The sequence below is a fragment of the Antechinus flavipes genome, chromosome 2 (assembly GCF_016432865.1).
Source record: "Antechinus flavipes isolate AdamAnt ecotype Samford, QLD, Australia chromosome 2, AdamAnt_v2, whole genome shotgun sequence".
Lineage (NCBI taxonomy): Eukaryota > Metazoa > Chordata > Mammalia > Dasyuromorphia > Dasyuridae > Antechinus > Antechinus flavipes.
The window spans coordinates 230941550-230957182 of record NC_067399.1 but is presented as its reverse complement, the minus strand read 5'-3'; the positions used below and the strand labels follow the sequence as shown (position 1 = coordinate 230957182).

Genomic DNA, 15633 nt, shown 5'->3' with positions numbered 1-15633 from the left:
GACTGAGCAGTAAATAAAACTTTCGCCAAAACATCATTAACATATGCACAACAATCTATAGTTCCTCCACCCATTGTCTGATTTCTATAATTATCATCAAACTTTTTAGGATCTTTGCAGGGATCCATTGAATAGTCTAGCCACAAATTGCATAGTGGGGATCAGAGATCCATTGAATTGTTTGGCAGTTGCCTCAGACAGTTCCTATATAAGTAACCCAGATGATTATTATAGGATTTTTATAATCATATGGAGCACCCAAACCTCTTTCTTCAGTACCAATTTGCCTGTTTGGTGGAGGGGTGCCATTTGATTGGGGATGACAGAGGCTTAGAATTCCTTTGGTTGGGGAACTTCAGACCTTATATCCACTATTGTGTCAGACATTGTGTTAAGTCCTGGGGATACAAGACAAAAAAGGAATGGTTCTACTGACCTTAAAATGTCGATACCTTATTAGAATTCAGATTTGAGAGAGGAGGGAATTAAATGGGAGAAAGCTTTCTTCAGGAAAATGCCTTGGGAAGCATGTCTCAAACAGAGAAAGAAACTGTTTTCAGTTTCCTCATTTTTAACCAATCCCTGCTGAGGGAATTATAGTCACAGGAAGGCAAAGCCTAATTTCATCATCCTTGGAATGTGCAGAAAGGAGTTAATGCTAAAACAAATCCCAACAAATGCCTAAGTTGTTGACCCAGACTAATACATATCTTGTTTCATTTATAATGTTTATTTGATGAGACGTATAATGGGCTGAGGCTTGAGTTGATGCACTGAGGCCCCAAGCACATGAGGCTAAATAGTAATTGGACCATACTCTATTAATATATAAGCTTGGAGAAAGAATGGCCCCTGCCCACTCTTTGTGCAAGTCCTGATGTGTTATATAGGAAATGATGTTTTTGGTGGGTGGAGGCAGGGGAGTGGGAAGGGAAGTGGAAGGAGAGATTGCTGGCTGGTGTCTTGACACAGCTGCTTGCATTGCTATCACGACTGCTCTTCACCTCCCATCCCCCTCTGCTAGCTGGCTTCCTTTCGCAGCTGCCCATATTGCTATCGCAATTCTTCTTCACCTTTACTGAGAATAAAGATTGAAGATTTTCCCCTTAATCTGAATTCCTGACTCCGGCTGATTTTAAATATGCAGTTATCACAGAGACAAAATAATATAAGCAAAGTGCTGTGCAAACCTCAGAATGCTATATGAATATTAGCTACTACTATTATTACTATTATTTAACAAAGCTGTGCAGTACACCTCATCCTTCTAAGTGTCTCCTTTCTCACTCTAGCTCTTTATATTAGATCCCTGTATTCTGTTCTGTGACAAATTGGAGATCATGGGTTGGAAGGGACCTCAAACATCATCTTATTTAGCTTCCTCATTTTACAAATATGACACTAGACTAGCCTCGATGTAATGATCAGTCTTGGTTCCAGAGAATGAGGGATCAAACCCCTTCTCAGCAGAGATGGAAGACTCCAGGGGTGGGGTGTTGTATACATGCATGACAGAGTCACTGTGTCACTTGTTTTTATTTAACTCTTATAAGAAAAGAGTGTGTGTGTGTGTGGTGTGTGTGTGTGTGTGTGTGTGTGATAGTAGTGGAAATTATTGTGGATAGTATATGGATAGTGGAAATTATTGTGAGGCTGGTAAAGAAAGATGGGAGGGACACTGATGGGATCAGTTATTCTCCTAGTCTCACCCTCTGTGGAGATCATGGGTAGTCCCACCTTACTGTGTCCTACCTGAATTATGTCAAACCCCTCATAGCTCATGCTATCTTTGCTAAATCCTTCTTAGGATTATAGCCCGCCATAGCACTCTGCCTTGTGGTATCTTCTCACTCCATGTCACTTGTCTTTCCTCCCCTAAAAAACCTCATGGTGTCCTCTTTCTTATAGCTAACTAATTCTTTTAGGGTGCTATTTTGCTATTTAGACTGCCAGCCAAGAGAACAATCCAACCTCATGGGGGTATTCCCTTTTTCCTAGCAAATTATGAGTTTCACTAGAGAACTTGTTTTTCCATCATTAATTGTTTAAATCCCTGTTCTTGCTAATGATATACTCTCCCAACTCTATTTCATATTCACCACTCCTGGTGCCTATTGTATCTCTTCATTTTGTCTGTAATTTCTTTTAAATAAATCTACCCTTTGCCAAAGAGAATGGCCCTTGCAGATTTGTCACATGAATGAATCCCAACTTTGTCTCTACACCAATCTCATCATTTGGTGACCAAGAATTGCTCTCCCAAACCACAACATTTGATGATTAAAACATATTAATTGTGACTATTGAAAATCAGAGACATCTAAAACTCTTTTAAAAAGAAGAAAATATGAAAGAAGAGCATTATTAAGTTATTCATTAGAAGCTGTGTGGTTTAGAAGTCATAGACTAGGAAACAGTAAAGCTGAGGTCAAAGCCTGGTTATGATATGATAAGATATAATACACAACTATATATATTATATATAAGACATAACATGATATGACATAACACAAAGTAACAATGTAATATAATATAATGTGACAATGCAACACAAGGATAACATAAGACACTATAAAACAGTATAAATCTATATATTTCTATGTTCATGTTTGTATATACATATATATATCTTAAACTCTATGTATGTCAGCCATTATTATTTTTATTCTACTTTCTAACTATTTGGCATTAAGGAAATCATATTACAAGCTTCACTTTCCTCATCTTCCAAACAAGATAATACCAAGTTGCCCTGCCTATTCAATATAATGATTGTGAAGACAGACAAGCAGCAGGTAGGTTACAAAAGGCACAAATTCAGCCTTACACATTTACCAGATGTGAGACCTTAGGAAAATCCTTTAATTGCTATCTGCCTCAGTTTCCTTTTCTGTAAAATGAGGATAACAATAGCACTGACCAGGACTGCTGTGAAGACTAAATGAGATGATGGATGTGGCCGTCTTTTACACTGTAAGTTTAAGGCATTATTATTATAGTGACAGTGGAATAATGGAGAGAGTGCTTGCTGGGCAGGAGGATTTGTGTTCCCAGTCATGTCCCCTAAGTTCTCTGATCCACAGGCATCTCCTTTGGATTTATCTAAATTATGATTGAGGACATGGTGGGAAAAAATCATAGAACCCTTTGTGTATCTAGTTTGTATTCTATTATCATAGTTTAGACTTGGATACAGACTGATTAATTGAATGGGGGAGGGAAGATCTCTGAAAAGCTGAACTCCCAATCCACCATTATTAACGTCCATTTAGTCTAACCATTTAGCAACTACTACATATTGTGCTTAAGCATTGAGGGAAAAGAAATGTCAGGGTTCCTGTTCTCCAGCTTATTTCTACTATTCCCTAGCCAAGGAAAGCTTGTCTTAATCAGGAAGCGATTTAAAAGTAAGTACAATTTAATTTGAAATGATGTTTATTTTATCATAATATTTGCTTCTGGTTTGCCTAAATAATTAAGTCATAACTATATTTGCTGTTGCTGTCCTTCAATTATTTCAGTCCTGTCCGACTCTTCATGGCCTACTTTGGGGCTTTCTTGGCAACAGTACTGGGGTGATTTGCCACTTCCTTCTCCAGCTCATTTTATAGATGAGAAAACTGAGGCAAACAGGGTTAAGTAAGTGAGTCAGTGTCTGGGGCCAAATTTGAAGATTCCAAACCTTATCAGTTGTCTACCTCACTGCCTAAAGTTACTGTGCGACTCTGGATAAGCTACTTCATGCTGTTTGCTTCAATTTTCTCATCTCTTAAAATGAGCTGAAGAAGGAAATGGCAAACTGCTTTAGTATCTTTGCCAAGAAAACCCCAAATGGGGGAGTGAAAAGTCAGATTCAAGTGAAAAGAACTGAACAACAAACAAAATACTCAGTTGTTTCTGACATTCTAGAAGCAAAGGCATCAAAAGGTATTGGAGTGAACTCTACATTTGTAAGCTTGTAGAACCCCAAAGGCAACAATCTTGCAACTAACAACTTGCACTAAATTAATTATAAAGGGAAAGGTACAGTGGAGTGCAGATGAGTTCTATAGATAGTCTAGGATGTGATTAGGAATAGAAACTAGAAGAATTAAGCAAGAAGAAGAAATTAAGAGAAGTGTTGGATCAGAATGTGGAAATGCAAGGGAGAGATCAGAAAAAGAAAAGAAGAAAGAAAGTTTAAGCCAGTAGGAATGAGAAGGGAATAGGTAGAAAAGCTAAATAAAGTTATAGTCTGTTTACATTGAACATGAATGAAGAGTTTGAATGTAAAGGATTTTAGTAGTTTTGAAACAGAAGCTTTGAAGAAAGGTTCTGACCCCATTAACATCAAGGAGGAGGATTTAAGAAAGTTTTAGATAAATTGTTGCCAAAAATTTAAAGATTACCAAATTAAAACTCTTAGAAGCAAAATGTACAGTATCAAATTATTTGGGTATACTGAAACTTTAAAAAAAATTGCAGACATGCACTTTATCTCTTCTCACTTCTCTCCCTCAACCCCAAAGGTGTCAAAACTAGCTAACTTAAGAAAACAAAATGAAATCATTTGGTTTGTGAACTAACTAAAAAAGGTTGATTCTAAAATTGAAAATATTACTAATAAATAGCCCTTGAGAAAACTGAGTTTCTAAATATTTCTCTTTAAGATTTTAAACTCCAAAGTTCAGTAATCCATTAGTATTTTATATATTGTTCTTGAAAACAATCAATATAGAATGCCAAAAATGATTTTCTATATTAGATAATTTGGAAGTACATTCAACTTCATTAATAACTGGTAATACGTTTTGTTTCATGTCTAAAATACACGTGAAATTTTTCTTATGTGGCAACAATCGGAGGAAATATTGTATCAGACAAACAGTTAGAATAATAACTTCTCTTTTTAATCCAGATGCTGTTAGCATCTAAATTGAATAGTTAAAAGAATGTTTGAGATGTTTAGAAATTGATAAATATTTAATGAAGCATATTTTGCTTTTTAAATAGAAAATAATAATAATAATGACTTACTTTTGGAAGAAAGTATCCATATCCTTTTGGGCTTTTCTTTGTCTATGAAGGACGTCTTACTTGGGCGAGGTCATAATATCTGATTAGCCTTGCTGACAGCGTATTATGAAACTCTGAAGTGCTGCAGTTTAAGGAAGTAGGACTTCTCTCAGCCAAAGAAGGGAAATTTACAAATTTGGCCAATTATAAAAAAGAATGAGTTTTGTTTAGACCTGTATCTATCATTTCTGAAAATTATAGAAATTGTTATTCAATCATTTCAGATTCTCTGTGACCTGATTTGAGATTTTCTTGGCAAGGATAACTTAAGTGGTTTGCCCCTTCTTCAAGTTAAGATTAGGAAACTGAGGCAAACAGGGTCACATGACCTGGCCAGGGTCTCACAGCTAGTAAGTATCTAAGGCCAGATTTGAACTCATGAAGATGAGTCTTCCTGAATTCAGGCTTGGGAGCATTATAACAACTGTACCACCTACTTGCTCTTCAATCCCAGTGACAAAGTCTAAATCAAGACTTTACAACAGATCATTGGAACTCCCATTCCAAGTATTGTTGACCAGCCTGGAACATCTAGGAATCAAAATGAAAAGGTACCATTTCAATGGATATTGGAAATAGGTTGCCAGGTTGTAAAGGGAATTAATATATTAAAATTTTCATATTGTTATTTATCTCCCCTGTTAGATTGTGAGCTTTCTGTTAGCAAGAATGTTTGTATTCTCAGAACCTAACATAGGACTTTGCATCATTCTATTATTTTAGCCTTGATTCATGGTATTTGTTTCCTGAGTTTTCTTGGTTATATGTCAGTCTTCCTTTCTAAAATTAGTACATCATGGCATCAGTACCAAAAGCCAAAAAGTAAGGACATACATCAATAACCACGTAAAAGAATATGGAAAGTGAATAAAGATCCCCTGGTCCATATCTTCATATATACATATATTACATCTTTTCCTCCCTCCTGCTACCATTCCCTATCTCTTCCTCCTCTCTCTTTTTCCCTCTCCCTGTTCCTCTTGCTGTTTCTCTCCCTCTCCCTCCCTCCATCTCTGTCTCTGTCTCTCTATCTCTCTCTCCTTCTCTCTGTCTGTCTTGTTCTCCTCCTCTCTCTCTTTCCCTCCTCCTCCTCCTTTTCCTCCTTCTCTCTCTGTCTCTCTCTGTCTCTGTCTCTGTCTCTCTGTCTGTCTCTGCCTCTGTCTCTCTCTGTGTGTCTTTCTCTCTCTCTCTCTCTGTCTCTTTCTCTCTCTCTCTCTCTCTCTCTCTGTGTGTGTGTGTGTCTTTCTCTCTGTCTCTCTCTCTCTCTCTCTCTCTGTCTCTCTCTCTCTCTCTCTGTCTCTGTCTCTCTCTCTTTCTCTCTCTCTCTCCCTCCTTCTCTTTTTCTCCCTCCCCTCCATTGGAAAATAGAGATAGAAATCTTTCACTTGTAATCAAGCGGTTGGCCCAGGCCACAAGTGAATCCATTCACTCCTTTATTGCTTCACAAGGAGGAGCCTGAGCTATGATCAATCGATCCTGTTGTTCCTATGACAGACTATAACAAGTTTCCAGATAATCCAAGAAATTCAGTTGCATAATGAACATATCCCATAGTGGGACTCCTCTTCCTGGTTTTGTTGATTGTTCTCTTGAAGAAGGCATACTAGCTACTCTAGATAATATGCTTTTTGTAGAGAGCCAGTATTGAATAAGTCCATGAACAGCAAGAGTCCAGCCCAAATATTACTTGAGACCTGTTCTCTGTTAGGGCCAGCAATTCAAACTATTAGCTCCAACAGCTTTTTATATTTTAGGTCTCATAATTGTTTTAGTAAGTAGCTTTGTAAATTTGGATTCAACTCAACCTTCTTGATTTTGTAATTGTTGCCTTACCTTTAATAAATTGATAGAATAATATGTGACACTACACAGGATTCATTAGATATTGATGACTTTTACTTTGATTATATCTTAGATAATTGTTATGTAAGTGACCCACTGAAGAGGATATTAAATTTTGATATGGTATTTTATTTCATAATAATATTAGTCTTTATTTATTACTCGTTAATAAATATATTATGTATTAATGGTCAAGTTGAATTTATTAATTGCTCTCCCTTAATATGTGAACTTGAACTACCTCAGATGATTTTCATTTCCCTATTTAGACAGCCATCACCTGGCTTTTCAATGTCCTCAACTGACTCCTCCACTGACTTCAGGACCTTCCAGCCACAAATTTCTAATCTATACTCTTAATATATCCAAAATCAGTAACATGTAAACCACAAGCTCCTTCTTCTCCCTCAGAAATGGTCAACCATTGAATTTTCCAGAGTATGCTAAGCTACCTAAGGATAAACTGGTATGACTTGTGGCTAGTAACTTTGGCATTGACCAATCAGAAGTGAGATTGATCTTTATTATGCCACATTGATGTCACTCCTTATGACTATAAAAGAACCAATTAATTCTTCCATGAAGCCTTCATTACTGAGAAGCACCCTATTTGTTGGCAATTGCTAGCTTTACTAGTAAATTTTTCATTTTCAGAAATTTCTTGCCTCCATTTCTCTTTATCACAGGTTTCTGTCTTGATAGTAAAAACAAAATTAGTTTTAATTTTTCTATTTTCTTTTAGCTCACCCCTTCCACTGTTCCTATGGTAACTCTCTTACCACTTTCCCAGTTAGGATCACAAGATCAAAGGATTTCATGCTAATTGTGACTTTGGAGGAATTTGGAAATCTTTGTACCAGGGAATCAGATTCTGAAGAATTCTCTCCTTTGAATTAAAGCTCACCCAATTCCTTTTTCCTTTTCCCTGCCCTGGAATTCCCTTTCTTTTCCTCTCCACTTAACTCAGATCCTGTCCAGTCTTACAATTCATAGTATGATAAGAGTTGAAAGAAATCTTGAAGAGCATTCTTTCCTTTTTCACATGAAGAAACTGAGGTTTAGGGAGGATAAATGATATATTTGCCCAAGGTTACAAAGCACATTAATGGTAGTCAGGATGAGAGCTCATATCTCCTTACTCCACCACTGGGCCAGGGAGCTTTCTACTGCCCTTCGTTACTCTTCATTCACCTCAAATAGCATTGTGTCTACTATGTGCCCTACTCCTGGTGTCACAAATTCAAAATATAAAACAGGCTTTGTCCTCTGGGAGCTTATTTTCTACTGGGAAGTTACAACATTTATATAGGCAAATAAAACAGAATTATAAAATTTCATGTAATAGGGTTTTGACATATTCCCAGATTCTCCAAAATGGAAGTCTTCATTTGAAGGATGCCAGGGTCCAGTTTCTGGGAGAAAATGTCCCATGTTGCCCTATTACATAAGTAAAATCTTCCTCTTTACATTGAATACCAAAGCAAAACAGGCTTCATCTTTAAAACTGAAACTGGATTAGTCCCACTCTCTTTTCAACAATCCACGGAGTAAAGGTTTTTCCAACCCAAAGCATAGTGAGTAGTGGGAGGGTTACTTACCTCCTTCTATCTAAGCCCTATGTTTCTGAGATGCAGAGTTGCCATTTGGGGGCTCTGTTTGCCCTTTTCAATTCTAAGAATGGATGCTACTATTCCTGAAACCAGGAGTGCTAGCCATGACAACTATGGAAGCAGGATCCCAGACCAGATGCTGCTACCAGCTCAAGAGGGAAACCTTGAAAAGCCTAGGTACGGAGATGAAAGCCCAAGTCTTTGGACTTGAGGCTTGATAGGACTGAAGCTATAAAGGGACTGAGTTAAATCCTGCTCTGTTCCTAGAGACTGTGGTGATGAAAGGAGGGATTATATAAACCCTACCCCCAAGTGTTTTTGAATCTATGGCCTGATGTTTGTATTTTTATTCTTGCTATACCTTTGAAGTAGAAACTTTATGAAAACTAACCCAACAATCAAGAAGGCCCAATGGAACTGTAGTACAGGAGATCTCTAGAATTGGAGGTACGAGATCAGTAAGCAAAAAGTAGATCCTAAACACTCCTAAGAATACTAGAAAGCCCTAGGAAGCAAAATAAAACAAATCTAGTCTTCAGATACAGGGAACTAGGAAACTTGCTGTTATATAAATTTACATTTAAAGATCCAGCTCAAATTGCATCTCTTCCATGAAGCCTTCCTTGGGACTCCTCCAACCCAAAACTATCTCACCCTCTTTTGAGACCTTAGAACATTTCAGTTGGCCTTATTACTTACTCTCTGGTACTGAAGTGAGTTGGCAGGTTTGATCCATAAGAATTACTGGACTGGACTGTTTTTCACAGGAAGGGGCTGTATTGTCATAAAAGCAGACAGACCAAAACAGCATCAGGGACTGGTTGGCTAGAGGAGGTTACTTATAATCGATTTTTATAGAAAAAGGCAATGGTTATCTCCTCCCAGGAGGGGTTACTCTTCAATCATTGGTTAGGATTTGTCAAGACTTTGACACTAACAAAGGCCCTGCTAAAGCGTCAGACCTTTGAAACATGTAGTAGGACCTAAGTTTCTCACATCCTGTTTATCATAAGCCAAGCCCCCTGCACCTGGCTGGGTAGGCAACCGCATCCTGTTTCTCTTCTCCCTGCAATCAACAGATTAGACCTACACAGGAATCAACAAAGGTATCAGTGGGACTTCAGTATTGTAAAGAAGGAAAGTTTTTTTTTTTTAATAATAGCTTTTTATTTTCAAAATAAATTTCAGCTGTTGCAACTACCTTTTATAGTCACCAAACAATCTAAACTAACCCTTCAAAACAGGTGCTTCTCGTTCAATCTACCTGCTATATATGTGTATGTATATATAGATAGATATAGATAGATACATAGATACATAGACAGACTCTTTTTCCTGAAGGTTGCAAAGGTTCTCTCTGTACCAACATATAACTACCCACTGACTTTCTCTCACATCAATGCCCAAGTTTTAGCAGCAAATGAGGAATTAGAGTTCTAATCAAAGAAGACAAATTTTTATCTCTTAGGAGTCACTGAGACATGCAAGAATGAAACCCATGGCACTGGATGGGTTTTTGCTTCATCAAGAAATAGTTACCTCAGACTTATCTCAGGAATTTTCCTATTTTCACAGGAAGGGGCTGTATTGTCATAAAAGCAGACAGACCAAAACAGCATCAGGGACTGGTTGGCTAGAGGAGGTTACTTATAATCGATTTTTATAGAAAAAGGCAATGGTTATCTCCTCCCAGGAGGGGTTACTCTTCAATCATTGGTTAGGATTTGTCAAGACTTTGACACTAACAAAGGCCCTGCTAAAGCGTCAGACCTTTGAAACATGTAGTAGGACCTAAGTTTCTCACATCCTGTTTATCACAAGCCAAGCCCCCTGCACCTGGCTGGGTAGGCAACCGCATCCTGTTTCTCTTCTCCCTGCAATCAACAGATTAGACCTACACAGGAATCAACAAAGGCATCAGTGGGACTTCAGTATTGTAAAGAAGGAAAGTTTTTTTTTTTTAATAATAGCTTTTTATTTTCAAAATAAATTTCAGCTGTTGCAACTACCTTTTATAGTCACCAAACAATCTAAAATAACCCTTCAAAACAGGTGCTTCTCGTTCAATCTACCTGCTATATATGTGTATGTATATATAGATAGATATAGATAGATACATAGATACATAGACAGACTCTTTTTCCTGGAGGTTGCAAAGGTTCTCTCTGTACCAACATATAACTACCCACTGACTTTCTCTCACATCAATGCCCAAGTTTTAGCAGCAAATGAGGAATTAGAGTTCTAATCAAAGAAGACAAATTTTTAATCTCTTAGGAGTCACTGAGACATGCAAGAATGAAACCCATGGCACTGGATGGGTTTTTGCTTCATCAAGAAATAGTTACCTCAGACTTATCTCATTTCCTTTTTTTGACACGATTACTAAATTCAGAGATGATAGGGAATGCTAAGGGTATAGTTTATCAAGATTTTAGCAAATCTTTTGATAAAGCATCTTATATTATTCTTGTGGAAAAGATGGAGGGATATGGATTAAGTGAGGATGTAGGTGGATTTAGAACTAGTTGGATGTTCAGATACAGAGTAATTGGTGATTGTTTAATGTCATTATAGAAGGTTTCTGGTGGAATAACACATATATCTGTGCTTGGTTTATCAATGACTTGTATAAAGACATAGATAACATACTCATCATATTTTTGGTTGACACAAAGTAGGAAAGAGTGGGTAATATAATGAACAGAGTCAGGGTCCAGAAAGACACATATCTGTAGAGGGACAGAACTCTGGAAAAGTATACTTAAAACAAGATTGTTAACTCCGTGGAATTGATGAGATAATGGTTCTCTAGTTCACATATATCTTGTATATAATCACTCTAGTTTGATATAATGATATAATCACTCTAGATTGGCTTATACTCAGTATACTGTAATGATGTGATTGTAATCGGTATTTAAGGGCCGAAAGAACTGGGGATAAAGTCAGACTCAGACTGAGACTGTTTGAGACTGGCAGACTGTCAAAACTGTTGGAGGAGACCGGGTCAGACTATGACAGACATAGACTGTGAAGGAGACAATAAAGACTTTGGACTCTATTCTTATTCAGCTTCATGATGACTATCCTGATGAGACCAAGGCCTTTCCGGAGGACCTCCAGAAAGCTAGCCCAAACATTACACAAATCTTTTAGGAATAGGGAGAAGATAGAATCACCATCATATACTGTCCTTGTTGGACTTCGCCTATCTAATGCAATGCATTCAGTTTTGGCATCATGATTTAAGAATGTTGGCCTAAAAATGTCCAATCTGTAAGAAAAACCATTGAGGAAGAAATCTGAGCCAATAACCATTTGTTTAAAAGGCCTGGCCCCTTTAATGAATAGAACCCCAGATGTTCCTCAAGATGAAATGCTCCCTTCTTCCAGGGTCTTAGTTTTATAATACTATAGGAGTGGACAATATAGATGAAGTAATCTAAAAATAATCTCATTGATGGATAGACCTTGCCCTTATATCCTCTGGGACCCTGCACAAAATACAGAATACTATTGACAAATGAGCTGATGAGCAGACCCGACAGACTTATTTTTTTAAATAGTATTTTATTTTTTCCAATTATATGTCAAGAAAAATTTTAGCATTCATTTTTACAAGATTTTGAATTCCATATTTTTCTCCCTCTCTTCCTCCTCTCCCCTCTTCCTAAAATGGTAGGAAATTTGATGTAGATTATATTGTATTTTCTTATTAGTCACAGTTGTGAAAGAAGAAACAGATCAAAAAGGAGAAAAATACAAAAAATAAAGCAAAAGTTATAAGCTTTGATCTGCATTTAGAGTCGATCAGTTTTTTATCTGGATTGGGACAGTATTTTCCATCATGAGTCCTTTATACTTTTGACAGACCCATCTCAACATTTCCTACAAGGGTGTCCTACCAAGACAATGAGCTGATTCATAGGCTGGGCTGATAAATAGATATCAAAACATCTCCACAATTGGCCAGTAGAAGGCAAACTAGCAAACAGGGTCACTCACTGACCAAATGTTCATAGTCATCTCCTCATGTTGAGGAAAAGGAGAATGGTGAAGAGCAGAGGGGCAATGAAATAGCTGAGGGACTTTTCATATCATTACCTCCATCACACTGGGCTTTGTTCCCTATTCAACTGGAAGAAAGGATAGAGGTCCTTGTTAGCTTCCTATGAAATTCACTTCCTAAGCAAGTGAACTTATAGTGAATTTATGAATTTGTAATTTATATTTTAATTCATTTTATAAGAATTTGGAGCTTTTTATAAGAAAGAACCTAATCTATTTAGTTATTCCTGAATGTACATATATTAATTGATTAAATGTTTATTGATTAACATGTACAATATTAGTAATTATTAATAATTACTACCTCTGAATCCATTAGCTAAATAAACTATTAGCTTAATATTTTAATAATTAATATTATATTTATATAAAAATAAATAATTAGCTTAAATAAAGATCCAATCATCTATTTCAAAAAGAACATTAGTAAACTAGAGATTATCCAGAGAATAAATAGGATACCATATAAAGATTGAAGGAACTAAGAATGTTTAGCGTGAATCAGAGAACAATTGGGGAAGATATGATTAGTATTATTCAAATATTTGAAGAGCTATGTAAAGGAATGATTAAACTGTTTCTGTTTGGCAGAACCAGTAAAGGTGACTGAAAGATGCAAAGAGGGAAGTTTAAGCTTTGGAGCTGTCCAAAAGTGGAGAGGGATGTTTGATGATGGCTTCCATTTCTTGAAGGTCTTTATGGAGAACTGGATGATCACTTGTTGGCTTTCTTATTATAATAAGGATTCCCGTTCATGTGTGGGTTGGACTAGACAGCTGTGAAGGTCCCTTCCAACTCTTAAATTTTTTTAATCTCATTGTTCTTTTTTCTGGAGCCTCAAAAGAAAAAAAGGGAGAGTATACTTGCTTACATCACATCTCTGGCCCCTATACTGCCTCAAGACTTCCCTCCTGTCTTTTCTTACTTACTTCTCTTTCCTTCCATTTCTATTTCTAAATTGTTTGTGAATGTTCTAGACCTGTGTACACAGATGTTGAGAGAGGGAACAAGAAATTTCTCATCCATCAGTGTCCTAGGCCTTTGTCACAACAAATATTTTGAGATGACACACTTAGGACTTATTATTTCCTCATTATTGCCATGAGAGCCAACTAAGAAAAAGAATTTCTTCCTCTGAATCCAGTTATCAGTCCTCAGACCAAGGCAAGGTTCCAGTATTCAGGATCAGAGTGTCCCTGTCCTTCAATGTATGAGGATAATAGCCAAACTCCAGAGATTATCCCAAGCTATGGCTGCCTGATGTAAGACACTTACAGACCTCTTTATTTGACAGCTGTTTCTTATATCACTTACTGTTCATGGAAGGCTTTGAGCCCACTTGGTAACACATTTGATATCACTACATAAATTTCCCTACTCATGGAAAGTAAAGTTTTCTTATGTAAAATGTATTCTGATAATAATCAATTAAATACCCACTATGTGATGAACATTGTACTAAACAAAGTTTGGAAGACAAATAATAATGGTTGACATGTCTACGGTACAGTAAAGTAATAACTTACAAATGTGGTGTTTTAAGTTTACAAAGCACTTCATATATATGTATATGTATATATATTTATATTTCTTTTTATACATGGTCCTACAATTATTATTGCTTTCATTTCATAGGTGAGGAAACTGAGGCCTATAAAAGTTGAGACTTAGCCATGGTCACAAAACTAGTATCAAGCATAACTTCAATCCAGATCTTCTTGACACTATATTTATTGTTTGTTGTTCTATAGAAAATACATGTTTGTTTTAATATTTTTATTTTTTTTTAACAATTTTTAACATTTATTTTTAAAACTGAGTTTCAGATTTTCTTCCTTCCTCCCTACTCCCTCCCATTGAGAAGGCAATGTGAAGTTATGGAAAATAGTTCCATAAAAGTCATGTTGTAGAAAAAAACATAGATTTTCCCAAAAATATACACTCAAGAAAAATAGTTTTAAAAAGTATGCTTCATTCAGTTCTTTTTCTGGTTTTGGATAAGATTTTTTTGTCATAAGTTCTTCACAGTAGCCTTGGATCATTGTGTTCCTGAGAACAGTAAAGTCATTCACAACTGACAATCCCACAACATTGCTATTACTACGTACACAGTACATTTCACTTTGTTTGAGGCCATGGAGGATTTTCCAGGGTTTTCTGAGTGTATCCTGCTAACCAAAACTATGTAGTTTGGTAGAGTAAAATGCTACCTTCAAGAGTATTCCAAAACCGTTCCTCATGATAGAGTGGTACAATGGGGAAAACTGCACCATTTAAATCCTAGCACCATTTCTTCTCAAATCCTATAGTTAACAAACCTGAATTTGATCCCAGTCTCTGCCAATTACTATATCTGAGATTTTGAGCAAGTCATCTTACCTTCCTTGACTTCAGTTTCCTTATTTATAAAATGGGGGAAGCTTAGACTATAAGCTACTAAATCTATGCTCCTCTAGCTCTAAATCTGTGCTTTTCTAACTTCAAGTCTATTGTTCTAATCACTTAATCAATTCCAGATCATAAAAAGTAACCAAATATTTTTCCTTTCTCCATTCTCTAAATTCCTGCGTTCTAGGAAAGTTTGTCTTGACAAGTCCTACCTGCATCCAGTTTTGACCTGAGCCTTTCTTCGAATGTCCTAAGTCTTTCCTTTTGCTTCTGGTCACCCCAAAGCTAGATCACCCAAACGTAGTAGTGAGTATCTTCTTCCCTATCGTTAGTCCTTTAGCCCATATAATCATAGATTTAGAGTTGACAGGAAGAATAGGGGTCATCTAGTCAAATCCCCTTATTTGAAGAAACTGGGGCTGTAGAGACACTGCTTTGCTCAAGATCACATACGCACCCAACTCCAAAATCCAGCATTCACCCACTGTATTGGGAAGAATTCTTTGTTCTCCCTTGGGTTCCCAGGGCCAGAGTTGGGTTTGGGACTGGAGGAGAGGATAGGGGGAAGGGTTTCCTCGGTCCTGGCTCCAGCGTGGCCTCTCTAACAGGGTCTGGGCGCAGGGAGTAGGAGGCTGGGAAGAGAGGGAGAATGGGGGAGTAGAGCTGA

General features: G+C 36.9%; 1 long non-coding RNA gene across 1 annotated transcript in view; it reads right to left on the bottom strand.

The window, feature by feature from the left end:
* LOC127548838 (uncharacterized) overlaps positions 1 to 6107 on the bottom strand; it is a 29624-nt gene extending 23517 nt beyond the window's left edge. Inside the window, exon 1 of the long non-coding RNA XR_007950474.1 lies at positions 5017 to 6107. This is a non-coding gene — a long non-coding RNA (uncharacterized LOC127548838). The remainder of the gene's footprint in view (positions 1 to 5016) is intronic.
* Between the last annotated feature and the right edge of the window lie 9526 nt (positions 6108 to 15633).